The sequence below is a fragment of the Rhinatrema bivittatum genome, chromosome 3 (genome assembly GCF_901001135.1).
Source record: "Rhinatrema bivittatum chromosome 3, aRhiBiv1.1, whole genome shotgun sequence".
Lineage (NCBI taxonomy): Eukaryota > Metazoa > Chordata > Amphibia > Gymnophiona > Rhinatrematidae > Rhinatrema > Rhinatrema bivittatum.
The window spans coordinates 57,940,716-57,953,468 of NC_042617.1; the positions used below are offsets into that span (position 1 = coordinate 57,940,716).

Genomic DNA, 12,753 nt, shown 5'->3' on the forward strand with positions numbered 1-12,753 from the left:
GAGGAGGGTATGCAGGTTCAGGGTGAAGAGAATGTATTAAGAGGTTTACAACTGAGAGTTCAGTTGAGAGTTGGGATGATCAGACGTCTGAAGGTCAATGTAGAATTTGCGGAACATTAGTGTTTTTAGGTCTTTTTTGAATGTTTTTAGGTCGTGTTGGGTTCTCAGGAATTTAGGTAGGGTGTTCCAAAGTTTAGGTGAGGCAATTGAAAAGGCTCTTTCTCTTGTGGTTGCCAGATGCGCATCTTTGATAGGGGGAATGTTTAGGTAACCTGAGTTATTAGAGCGTAGGTTTCTTGGAGGATTTTGAGGGATTATGTTTAGGGTGTTAAGACCTTGATGATCATTGTTTAGGATTTTGTGGATTATGGTCATTGATTTGTAAGCAATACGTGCAGTAATAAGGAGCCAGTGAAGTGAGGTCAATATTGGTGATATGTTTTCACTTCTTTTTGTTCCAGTTAGGACTCTGGCAGCTGAGTTCTGCAGTATTTGGAGTGGTTTGAGGGATGAAAAAGGTATTACAATTAGTAAGGAGTTGCAATAGTCGAAGGTGGAGAAGATAAGTTGTAGTACAGTTCTGAAATCGTAGGGGTTGAGAAATGGTTTCAGGTGTCTTAGGGTTAGGAGTCTGTGGTATCCTTCTTTAGTTTTATTTGCTATGTGGTTCTTGAAAGAAAGTTCTTTATCAATGATAACTCCGAGGTTCCTGGTGTGGGTGGTAGGGAGTATAGTTATCATTTGTTTGTCAAGTATTGTCAGAAATAGAATGGTTCAACTCCTGCCAATGAGACATAAGTGGAGCTTTGGCACGTGATTGACAGAATCATGACCATTGCTCAGATATCCTGGTTTTTAGAGGTCTAGACATCTTACCAGTGTACGAAAAGGAACAAGGTCATTGAATTTCATAAATGACTCCTTTAGACTGGCAGTTGGTTCTAGAGCGGGGAGACTGTAAGCTTTACCAGTAAGTGGATTTGTGAAAACAAGACAGAGGGCATGCAAAACAGGAGCCACTGGGTTAGTGTCCAGGTGGGAGTGAGGGCATGGATGCCAAGGGGGATGGGATACAGATTAATAACATTTGCCAACACACCTTTTTTTGTTGATTACCTTAATCATTTACAAATAACAATGGACGTGACCCCATCCTATTTAGTATTTAAATAGGATAGTATTTGCTTACGGTTTAGGTAAGTATGTTTTAGAACCCAATTTTCTGGGAGAAAGGAAGAAAATATGGATGAGGTTTCCTTTTGGGTGACTGAATTTGTGATTTATAATATGTAGGGGAAGAAGCAGGAATAAGTAAGGCATTTCAGAATGGTTTGTATTTTACTTGTGGGCCTCTTCACAGTGTTCTGATGAATGAATCTAGGCAGTTTGTTTTAATGTGCAGTAAACATGAAAATGATTGATTATTTAAGAGTATATAGAAAAGCTTCATGTAGAGGACTTGGAGGTTGTGAAGAGACTTATAAAATTATGTAGTTAACTTAGTTTAAACCTGAATAATATGTACATGCATATCTATGATAACATGCTAGCCAGGAAAAATTTGTCACTCAACTTGTTAAGATAGATGATATAGGAATAACCCTGGCCAAACATGTTATGTGATTTCTAACTTGTTTTCTCAAGGAAATATTGCAAAAGTGCCATTCTCTTGCCAAGAGAGAAGAGATTAAATTGTATGACACTCACTTTAATGTGAAATAAATATATGTAGGAAGTTGTTTGGCAGTGGTATGCTGTAGACATATGCATTGAATACCTTGAGATGTGAGAAAATGAAGCTGTGGTAACAAAAGTTCAAATGAAATGGCATAGGCGTCTATTCATCAAAACTGTACATGTAAGCTAGGGGCAGCATAGTTTAAAGACAAATTCCAGCCCTTTTGGCAGGCAGACTCGACTACCTCGATTCTTATGATAGTCTTTTAGAGAAAATAAATTACAAATTTCTTCCTCTGAATTTACAGCTTTTAAGATGTTTTCCTAAACTTTCCTGAAGCAAATAAATCTTTTTCTGAAACCTATTTGTATTTAATTAAAATTGCTTGTCTGTAGCACTTAAGAAAGAAGACAAACATGCCTAAGATGATAAAGCTGTACAGTGGGTTTTTCAACTTAGCATTTTTTAATAACTATTTTTAATAATTGATTAATTGAACAGGCATACAATAATAAGAGTAGAAGAATGAGACTCCAGACCATATTACAAACTCAGGATAGCCCTAGTTCCACTTAGCATTTAAAGAGGGGGGAAAATGGAATGGTATTTCTAAGGAGGGTTACAGTATTTTCAATGGAAATGTGTTATTAATATGCAATCAAACGTACCCTTGACAGTAAGGGTTATCTTAATAAATGGAGCTCAAAATGTTTTGACAAAGTTACTTTGTAGTAGGACACTTCTAGTTTCACTCCTAGTGCAGCATGTAAAAGCTATGTTCCCCTTCGAAATTCTGAATCAACAAGCTAGAAATATAGCTAGACACGTTGCCTAACAGTGCTGTAAAATCAATTGTATATTAAGATAAGAATTATCTGAGCTGCAGATTTTTTTTTTTATACACACTTTCCTCTGCACAAAAAAATGAGTTGCTACTAAGTATTTGACAGATTCGAGAACTGTTGATGGAAAATCTCCTTCAGATTTGTTGGAAGGTGATAATTAAAGCTAATATTAAAAATGTGCTGAACAGAACCAACAACAAATTAACAATTTCATCTTCTTTGGAACAAATACAAAAAGGAGTTGAATTAGCACAAGGTTGAAATGTGTGAGCAGATGTGTCAGTCCTCAAGGCTTCATCCTGTTTGCTGTCCATTTGTACATCTTGCATATGCATTCATAATTCAGTTATCTTGAAAAAAACATCTATTGAAAGTGGAGAGTAACTATCTATGCTTTTAGAGATAGACAAATGTAGTCTTCAGGGTCAGTTATATGTAATATAATACATAAAGTATATTCATGATTGATTGATTGATTTATTTATTTATTTATTTAGAGTTTTTCTATACCGGCATTCAGGATACAATCACATCATGCTGGTTTACAAATAACAGGGGGTGTAATAACTTAGAACCTTGAACAAGTGCAGGGAATCAATGCAGTTACAATAAAACAAGGCTGTTCAACTGGGGGAAGAAGAAGTTTGTTTGAGAAGTTATATATACATTTTGGAAGCATTCTAACCTAGTTACCCCTGCTGCTGTAGATCCCAAATGAGCACTGTGTTGGCTTTTAGTTGAAGCTGTGTTAGTCACCACCCTGATAAAGAGAGGGTCGATTCATCCATTTTGAGACTGAAAAAGAAGTTGATGCAAGCTGACAAATTTTTTTAAATTTTTATGCTGTTGGCATTTTTCATTATCCTAAACATAGCTCAGAATGTGTTATATAGTATACAATGTTCAATATATCTTTTCTGTACATATAGATATATTTTGCAGTTTTAGCCTGCCTTTCCAAATAATGCTCAAGGTTGCTTACAACATTATTGGGCTGATATAATAAGCTGTGCCAAACCTGTGGGTTTTTGTGCCGGTATTTGCATGTGGTTTTCCGTGTTTATCTTATGCACGTATGTAATACGTTTAGCATGAAAAAAATGTGTGCACATACCCACACAATAGCCTGCGGCAGGTTTTGCTTGAGTGCATGCAAATGGCATGTAAAGGAGGTAATTATCTATTAATGGCCTATGCAGTGAGCCACGCTAGCAGGGAGATCGGTTAGTGTGGGGTTTTTTAAGCAGGATTTTTGGTGCCTGGATCAGGGCAGGAGTTAAGTGAAAGTGCCTGTCTGGAGGCCCGTTTGCTCCACTGCTGGCATTAGTTCTTATTAGCTTTGTTGAGCTGATTTAAACTCCCTTCGTTTCCTGAATAGTTTTCTGCTGCCAGGTTGTGTGTCCGAGCAGCCTTTTCCTCACCAGGCACCTGGGGGCTTGCTGATTGCAATCACTTCTTCTGTTTTGGCCGCTTTCCGTCCTGTTCCTGGTCCCTGGTGACACTGCGGCAGATGAAATATAATGCAAACAAATGCAAAATGGTGCACATAGGAAATAATTCTAACAGGGGAGGTAATTTTAAGGAGTTATGCTTGTAAATGTAACATATCATAGCAGCTTTCAAACGTTCATTTACGTACTTAAAGTGCACTTGTGCATGTAAAATATATTGACAGATCAATGGCATATAATGTAGCAATTATCAAAAGCCCACTTACATGCATAAAGTGCATTCCCTGTTTTCCTGTACGTACCAGGATCAGTCCAGCAGATGGAGTCAGAACAAAAGCTCTGGGGGAGGTCCTATATATATCCTCACCTCCCTTGCCTCAATCCTCAGTAGCTTCTGACTCCAGCAGATGTGAGCAGGGGACTGGCAGTCCCCAGCACAGGAGCTTAGACTTTCTAGGCCCCTTGGAGTGCATTCCCTGTACGTACCAGGATCAGTCCAGACTGCTGGGTTATGCCTCCCTTCCAGCAGATGGAGTCAGAGAGAAAACTGAAAAGCACTACCCATATACCCCGGGGTGCCACCTGCAATCCCTCAGTATTTTCTCTGACTCCAGCTGATTGAGAGGCATACCCTGCGGTCCTGATCTCGGTTTCCTTGGGGCTCTTCCCCACCAGGTTTGATTCATTAAAAAAAAAAAAAAAAAAAAGCTACAGTACAGCTTCGGTGCCTGTGACTGGGTCATTTAAAAAAAAAAAAAAAAAAGGCAACAGCAATTTATTTTTCCTTTCTAGCTTGTTCAAGCAGCCAACTACAGGCAGGCTCAGCAGGGCTTTGTCCTGCTTCTTTTTCCCAGAAGGTGTTCATTTTGGCCCGGTGAGAAGAGGGGATTTACCGGTGGGCCGGTCACTCTCCCCCTCCCTCAGAGGCGCCCCATTCCTCTGGCCCCCTCCCAGTGCCGTTCCCCGGGGGCTGAGTTAGTAAAAAAAAAACAAAAAACAGAAAAAGAAAATTTAAGAGACTTAGCTTTTCTGTGACTGCTATTCTCTTTCTCAGCCGCGCCTGCCATCACTCCCGGGCCTCCGGAGGGGGTGGAGTTCTCCACCCAACTGCAGACCATGTCTTGGGGGATGGCATGCAGCTCCTCTGGACAGCCGGGGCTCCGGCTCTCCCGCGAAGGCCTTTGCTCCCGGTGTCTCCCCGGGGGCAAGGGCCCTTCGCAGCTCAGCGATTCGCCACAGAGGGCGTCCATTTCGCGGCACCGACGGTCGTGGGAAGACCGGGAGGCAGGGGCCTAGCTCGCTCCCGATTATCGCGGGAGCAGCGGCCATTTTGTCTGCCTCAGACACGGATGCTGATGACTCGGAGGAGGGAGGGGAGCTCCCTCCTCCACTATCCCTACTGCACAGACCGCGCGGTTTGCTGGCAGAGCCAGCTCCTCCTCCGGGCATTGGGGGGGGGGGGGGTGCGCACCTTAAAGCAGTGGCAGCCTTTCTTGTCAAAATTTATATTGCTGATGCATAAGGCTTTTTTAGAGGCAGAGTCTGAGTGGGATACTCAGTCTCCCATCCCAGCCAAGGTCCCGAGGGACTCGGGGGGTAAGTTACCAGATAGGTTGCCTGATCCAGTGGACCCGGTAGATCTGGGTTCCCAGGATCCCTTCTCCCTGGACGACAAGGGAGATATCGTCACTCTGGTGGAGGGTGATGACCCACAGGTCCTGTGGCTATTCCATAGGGAAGAACTGGACCATTTAATTTTACATGTGCTGCAGGAACTGGAGCTCCCCCTATCCCAGGACTCTTCGGATGTGTCTACGGGGGATGCAGCATTAGCGGGGCTTCGGGCTCCGCCACAGACGTTCCCTTTTCATCCGAAACTTTCACAGATTGTGTCACGGGAGTGGGAGACCCTGGAGGCTTCCTTGCAGGTCACCAGAGCTATGGAAAAGTTATATCTGCTCCCTGTTGAGAAGCTTGACCTCCTTAAGGTTCCCAAGGTGGATTCCGCAGTCACGGCCATAGCCAAGCACACTACTATTCCAGTGACTGGGGGCACAGCGCTGAAGGACCTTCAGGATCGGAAGCTGGAAGTGTTGCTTAAGTGCATTTTTGAAGTATCCGCCTTGGGAGTCCTTGCTGCTGTATGTAGTAGCCTTATGCAGCGGGCCTTGCTTCGATGGGTTCAGCATATGTTGACCGCGCAAGATCTTTCCCCTGGGGAGGCTGAGCAGACGGCCCGCATGGAATCAGCTGTCGCCTATACCGCTGATGCCCTTTATGATCTCCTTCGGACTTTCGGCACGCACTATGTCTTCGGCGGTATCTGCACGTCGCCCGCTGTGGCTCCGGAACTGGTCTGCAGATGCCTCCTCTAAATCCCAACTCGGCTCCTTCCCTTTTCGGGGTAAGTTGTTGTTTGCATGAGCTGGAATAGCTTATCAAGGCCTTGGGTGACAACAAGGTGTACAAGTTGCCAGAGGACAAGCCCAGGGCGGCCCGCTCTCCTGGTAACTACCGACGCCGTTTCAGGGACAGCGTCGCTTTCGATCCAATAAGGGGGACTTCGAGCTATACCCCTCGACAGTCAACTTCGAGGGCACAGTCTTAGCCATCTTCCTTTCGAGGCAGGCAGCCTCAGCGAGCCGGAACCCATGCTTTTGCCAGCAACAGCAAGCCTGCACAATGAAGGGACGCCGACCCATTCCGAACATCGGGGGTCGGCTGTCCCACTTCTATGAGGAATGGGTCCGAACTACTTCCGATCAGTGGGTACTAGATATTATAAGTCACAGTTACGCTTTGGATTTTGCTCGTCCCCTCCAGGATCTTTTCCTGATGTCACCTTGTGGGCCACCGCACAAGCAACAGGTGGTCCTTCAGACTCTAGAGCACTTGAGGGCTCTGGGAGCTATTACGCCGGTTCCTCCATCGGAGCACCAGACCGGTCGATACTCCATCTATTTTGTGGTACCAAAGAAGGATAGGACCTTTTGCCTGATTTTGGACCTAAAGCAGGTCAACAAAGCCTTGCGAGTGCCTCGCTTTCATATGGAAACGTTGCGGTCGGTCATTGTGGCGGTCCACAAAGGAGAGTTTTTGGCTTCTTTGGGTCTGACAGAGGCATATCTTCACATAGGGATCCAGGAACACCACCAGCGCTTTCTCAGGTTCATGATTCTGGATCAACACTATCAGTTTTGTGCCCTACCCTTTGGCCTGGCGACCTCTCCTCGCGTATTCACCAAGGTGTTGGTGGTCGTAGTGGTGAGCTTACGTCGGGAAGGAATTCTGGTGCATCCATACCTGGACGATTGGCTTATTCGGGCGAAATTGGAGCAACTCTGCCACGCGGCGGTCCGTTCGGTTGTGAGTCGTCTACAGTCCCTGGGCTGGGTTGTCAACTATGCCAAAAGCCAGCTGATTCCCACTCAGGTAATAGAGTTCTTGGGGGCTCGATTCGATACGTTGACGGGCAGAGTCTCCTTACCCCCTCGATCACATGGACCAGTTGATGTTCCAGGTGCGGCGTCTGCTCTCTCTCCCCTCCCCAGTGGTGTGGGATTATTTGCAGGTTCTTGGATATATGGCGTCTACCCTGGAGCTAGTCCCTTGGGCCTTCGCACATTTAAGAACGTTGCAGAGGGCGTTGCTCTCGCGTTGGGACCCCAAGTCGGAGTAGTACCAGATCCCCCCTGCCTCTGGTTGAACCGGCCCGGTCCAGTCTGTCCTGGTGGCTCAATCCGGATCACCTCCTGAAGGGGGTCTACCTCGAGAGTCCCCAATGGATAGTGGTAACGACCTATGCCAGCCTCTCCGGTTGGGGAGCAGTGTGCCAGTCTAGGTCGGCTCAGGGCCTTTGGACCCTGTGTCAGGCACAGTGGTCCATCAACAGGTTGGAGACCAGAGCGGTCCGACTAGCTCTACAACACTTCTTACCACTGTTACGCAACAAGGCGGTACGGATTCTCTCCGACAATGCGACCGCGGTGGCCTACATAAACAGACAACGAGGCACCAGAAGTCGACCCGTGTCCGAGGCCGACATGCTGATGAGATGGGCAGAGCGCCACCTCGACCAGATTGCGGCGTCTCACATCGCCGGTGTCGACAACAACATTCAGGCGGACTTCCTCAGCCGACAACAGTTGGATCCCAAGGAATGGGAACTGTCGGAGGAAGCGATGGGCATGATATTAAGACGATGGGGGACCCCCCCACCTGGACCTGATGGCGACTCGTCGGAACGCAGAGGCGGCCCGCTTCTTCAGTCGCAGGCGAAACCACGGGTCCGAAGGGGTGGATGCTCTGGTTCTTCCTTGGCCGCCGCACATCCTTCTCTATGTGTTTCCTCCATGGCCACTCATCGGAAAGGTTTTACGTCGCATAGAGTCTCACCAGGGCCCAGTAATTCTAGTGGCTCCCGAGTGGGCCCGAAGGCCATGGTTTGCCGATCTGATCAACCTAGCGGTGGACAGTCCGCTGCGATTCAGTCACCTACGCAACCTGCTGCGGCAGGGTCCGGTATTTTTAGAGCGGTCACATCGATTCTGTCTAGCGGCTTGGCTTATGAAAGGAGGCGGTTAAGAAGAAAAGGTTACTCGGAGGCAGTTATTTCTACTCTTCTCCGAGCTCAGAAAACTTCTACGTTGCTTACCTATATCCAGGTTTGGAAAGTCTTTGATTCCTGGTGCCGTGAGTTCAGTTTGTCCCCTCGACGGGCCACTATCGTTGACATTCTGTCATTTTTACAGGATGGGTTACGAAAGGGTCTGTCTTACAGTTCACTCAGTGTTCAGGTTTCGGCCTTGGGCAGCCTCCGTGGTAAAATTGATGATAGTTCCATAGCGGCTCACCCGGATGTGATATGGTTTTTGAAGCGGGCTAAGCACTTGAAACTGCCGGTGCAAGCGGTTTGTCCGTCTTGGAGTTTAAACTTGGTTCTCCGATCTCTCTGCGGACCACCTTTTGAGCCATTGAAGCGGGTGACACTTAAAGACTTGACGCTTTAAAGCGGTGCTTTTCGTGGCTATTTGTTTGGCTAGGCAGGTCTCCGAGCTCCAAGCCCTGTCCTGTCGAGAGCCTTTTCTGCGTATTTCTGATTCGGGTATCTCTCTTCACTCAGTACCTTCCTTTTTGCCCAAGGTAGTCTCAGCTTTTCATGTTAATCAATCCGTCGTGTTACCAGCCTTTTCTGAGGAAGATAAGGATCTATGGAGGTTGGATGTCCATAGGGTCCTATTGCGATATTTAGAGGTTACTAATCCATTTCGATTCTCAGATCACCTCTTCATTTTATGGAGCAGTCCTAAGAAAGGGGCTCAGGCCTCTAAGACTACTATTGCCCGATGGTTGAAGGATGCTATTGCTTCCGCTTACATATGTTGCGGGCACCCAGTGCCGGAAGGTCTTAAGGCGCATTCTCTTCAGTCTCAGGCGGCTTCATGGGCAGAAAGCCAGTGTGTCTCTCGCCACAAGAGATTTGTCAGATGGCCACGTGGAAGTCCTTACACACGTTTGCTAAACATTACCGGTTGGATGTGAGGGATCCAAGGGTGGATTCCTTTGGCGGTAGTGTACTTCGCGCGGGACTCTCCAGGTCCCACCCCATTTAAGGCAGCTTGGGTACATCCCAGCAGTCTGGACTGATCCTGGTACGTACAGGGAAAGGAAAATTAGTTCTTACCTGTTAATTTTCATTCCTGTAGTACCAAGGATCAGTCCAGACGCCCACCCATACACAGGAGAGTCCAATCAGCTGTTCATAATTTCTTGACAGGTTGTACTGCAAGCCCGTTTCTTACCTTGAGGGGCCTACATTGTTATTCTTATGAGTTCATGTTGCTTCATTTATTGAGCAGGTTTAGTTTTAACTTGATCTAGTCACTGGTTGCAAGAGTGTATTTAAGTTTTTATCCTACACAAGCCTTTTTTGTAACAATGGTTTTTCATTCTGCTTTGTTATCAATAATACTGAGGGATCGCAGATGGCACCCCGAGTGTTATGGGTGGTGCTTTTCAGTTTTCTCTCTGACTCCATCTGCTGGAAGGGAGGCATAACCCAGCAGTCTGGACTGATCCTTGGTACTACAGGAACGAAAATTAACAGGTAAGAACTAATTTTCCTTTTACTTGTGTAAAACCCAGTTTTAAGTGTGTAAACATTTTTGAAAATTACTCTTACATATACAGTTCTGGGTTCCATATTGGGAATTACCGCTCAGGAAATGACCTTGGAGTCATTGAGGATAGTACATCGAAATCCTCAGTTCAGTGTGCAGCATTATTAAAAAAAACAAAAAAACAAATACAGTCTTAGGAATTATTTAGACAGGAGGAAAAAATTAAAACTCAGAATAACATAATGCCTCTATTTAGACAGTGGTGCAACCACAGCTTGAATAGTGTGCACAGTTCTCGTCGCCATCTCAAAAATGATACAGCAGAACTAAGAAAGGTACAGAAAAGTATAGCATAAACGATTAGTGGGATGGATTGACTCCTTTATGAATAAAGGCTAAACAGATTAGGGCTCCTCAGCTTGGAAGAGGATATGACAGGTTTATAAAAACAGAGTGATGCGGATAAGTTAACAGGGAATGCAATTTACACTTTCAAATAGTCCTAAAACTAGTGGACACTCCTTGAATCTAATTAGTAGCAGATTTAGAACAAATTTAAGAAATTATGTTTTTCAGTTGCTGCACAATTAAGCTATGGAATTTGTTGCTGGAAGATGTGGTCAAGGCATCTGGCATAGCTGGGTCTAAAAAGGTTTTATGAGGAAAACTGCATTGGTGGCAGGAGGACCTTGTGAAACTGGAAGATGGGGTATCCAAATGGCAGATGAAATTTGATGTGGACAAGTGCAAGGTGATGCATAGAAGGAAAAATAACCCATGCTGTAGTTACACAATGTTAGGATTCATGTTAGGAGTTACCATCCAGAAAAAGGATCTAGGCATCATAGTGGATAATTCATTGAGATCGTCAGTTTAGTTTTGCTGTGGATGTCAAAAAAGCAGTGTTAGGAATTGCTAAGAAGAGAATGGTGAATAAAATAAAAGGTCATAGTAACTGTGATTCGCTCCATGTTGAGACTGCACCTTGAGTACTGTGTTCAGTTGTGGTCACCACATCTCAAAAAAAGATATAGATGGACTGGAAAAGGTACAGAGAAGGGCAACCAAAATAATAACGGGTATGGAATGGCTCCCCTATGAGGAAAAGCTAAAGAAGTTAGGAATGTTCATTTTGGAAAGGAGATGGCTGAAGGGAGATATGATAGAGGTCTATAAAATCATGAGAGGACTAGAATGGATAAATGTGAATTAGATATTTACTCTTTCAAATAATACAAAACTAGGGGACACTCCATGAAGTTAGTAAGTAGCATATTTAAAATAAATAGGATAAAATTATTTGTCACTCAGTGCACAATTAAGCTCTGGAATTTGTTGCCAGAGGAAGTGGTTAGGGCAGTTAGCTGTGATTAAAAAAGGTTTGGACAAATTCCTGGAGGAGAAATCCATAAATTGCTAATAGTCAAGTTGACTTAGGGAATAGCCACTACCTATTACTGGCATGTTGGGCTTGATGGACCCTAGGTCTGCCTCAGTATGGCAACTTCTTATGTTCTTATGAAACTGGATCTTAGAAGAGCTGCCCTTTTTTCTTCTTTCTTTTGGTACTGCTTCTTACACTGGTTATGATGTGAAAGGAAACTGTTCAGGAAACATATTGGGAAGGGGGTGGAATTCATGTCATGGGCCCGCAATGCTCTTTTTTATTTTATAATTCTACTTAACCATATCTTTGAAGATACAGGGTATGTAGACTTTTGAACAGGACCATTTTATTATTTCTTTTATTGCTATGGTTTGTTTAATGATTGTGCTATTCTGTGATGCATAATTTTTTAATTTGAAAAACATTAAAAATAATACGCATTTTGTCTTATCACTCATGTTTTCTTAAAATGGTACACATCTTAAAAGTTCTGCCAGGGGTATGTAAACTTATGAGCACAACTGTATTTGGTTAAGTAGCAAGTTATCTGGCTACACAAGGCTGGATACTTAAAAACATAACCGATTATATTCAAACGTAGCCGATTAGGCTTTTAAGCTATCCAGCTACATGTAGCTGGATAACTTTAGGCAAGTATATTCAATGGGATGGATATTTTTCCACTGAATATTCAGAACAAATTAACTTTAGCTGGATAACTTGTCCGCTTGCCAGCTTCCTGAATATATGGACCTCTAAATATTTAAACCCCTGCTTTCTAATATTGAACAAGGAATGTTCTGTTACATCTCTTGCTATTGGCCTCCCCAAAAGTAGAGATTGTTTTACCTATATTAAGCTTATATTCTGCTGAATCCCCATAGTATAGTATAATTCTCTCCAATTCTGCTAATACATTTTCAAAATATATTATATTATATATATTTATATATATATATATATAACATCTGCTTATAGTACAATTCTATTTTTAGATCCCTTTACATCTATCCCGTAATCAGATTAGATTGCCAAACTGTACTCCCTAATAATTTCATAGAAAGAGCAAGAAAGTAATGGGGATAGTGAGCATCCTTGATGGATACATTTTTCTATTTTAATTAATTTGTTCACTGTTTCATTTGTCTTTATATTAGATATGGACTCACTATATTGTTTGTATCCAGGTAATGAGTTAATAAGGAAAAGCCATGTATTCTAAAATGTACCCAAGATATCTCTGTTTATCTGTCAGTCTTTTTGTTCAAAGTTC

The 12,753-nt window shown here is 43.9% G+C and overlaps 2 protein-coding genes across 3 annotated transcripts in view; one reads left to right on the forward strand and one right to left on the reverse strand.

Annotated features, from left to right (window-relative positions):
* The window catches only part of LOC115086868 (formin-like protein 20), a 63,038-nt gene that overhangs the window by 41,410 nt on the left and 8,875 nt on the right, over positions 1-12,753 (forward strand). The gene's annotated exons all lie outside the window — the stretch shown is intronic.
* The window catches only part of MRPS10 (mitochondrial ribosomal protein S10), a 33,839-nt gene continuing 23,223 nt past the window's right edge, over positions 2,138-12,753 (reverse strand). Inside the window, exon 9 of the mRNA XM_029593293.1 lies at positions 2,138-4,024. The gene's annotated coding sequence lies outside the window, so the exon portion shown is untranslated. The remainder of the gene's footprint in view (positions 4,025-12,753) is intronic.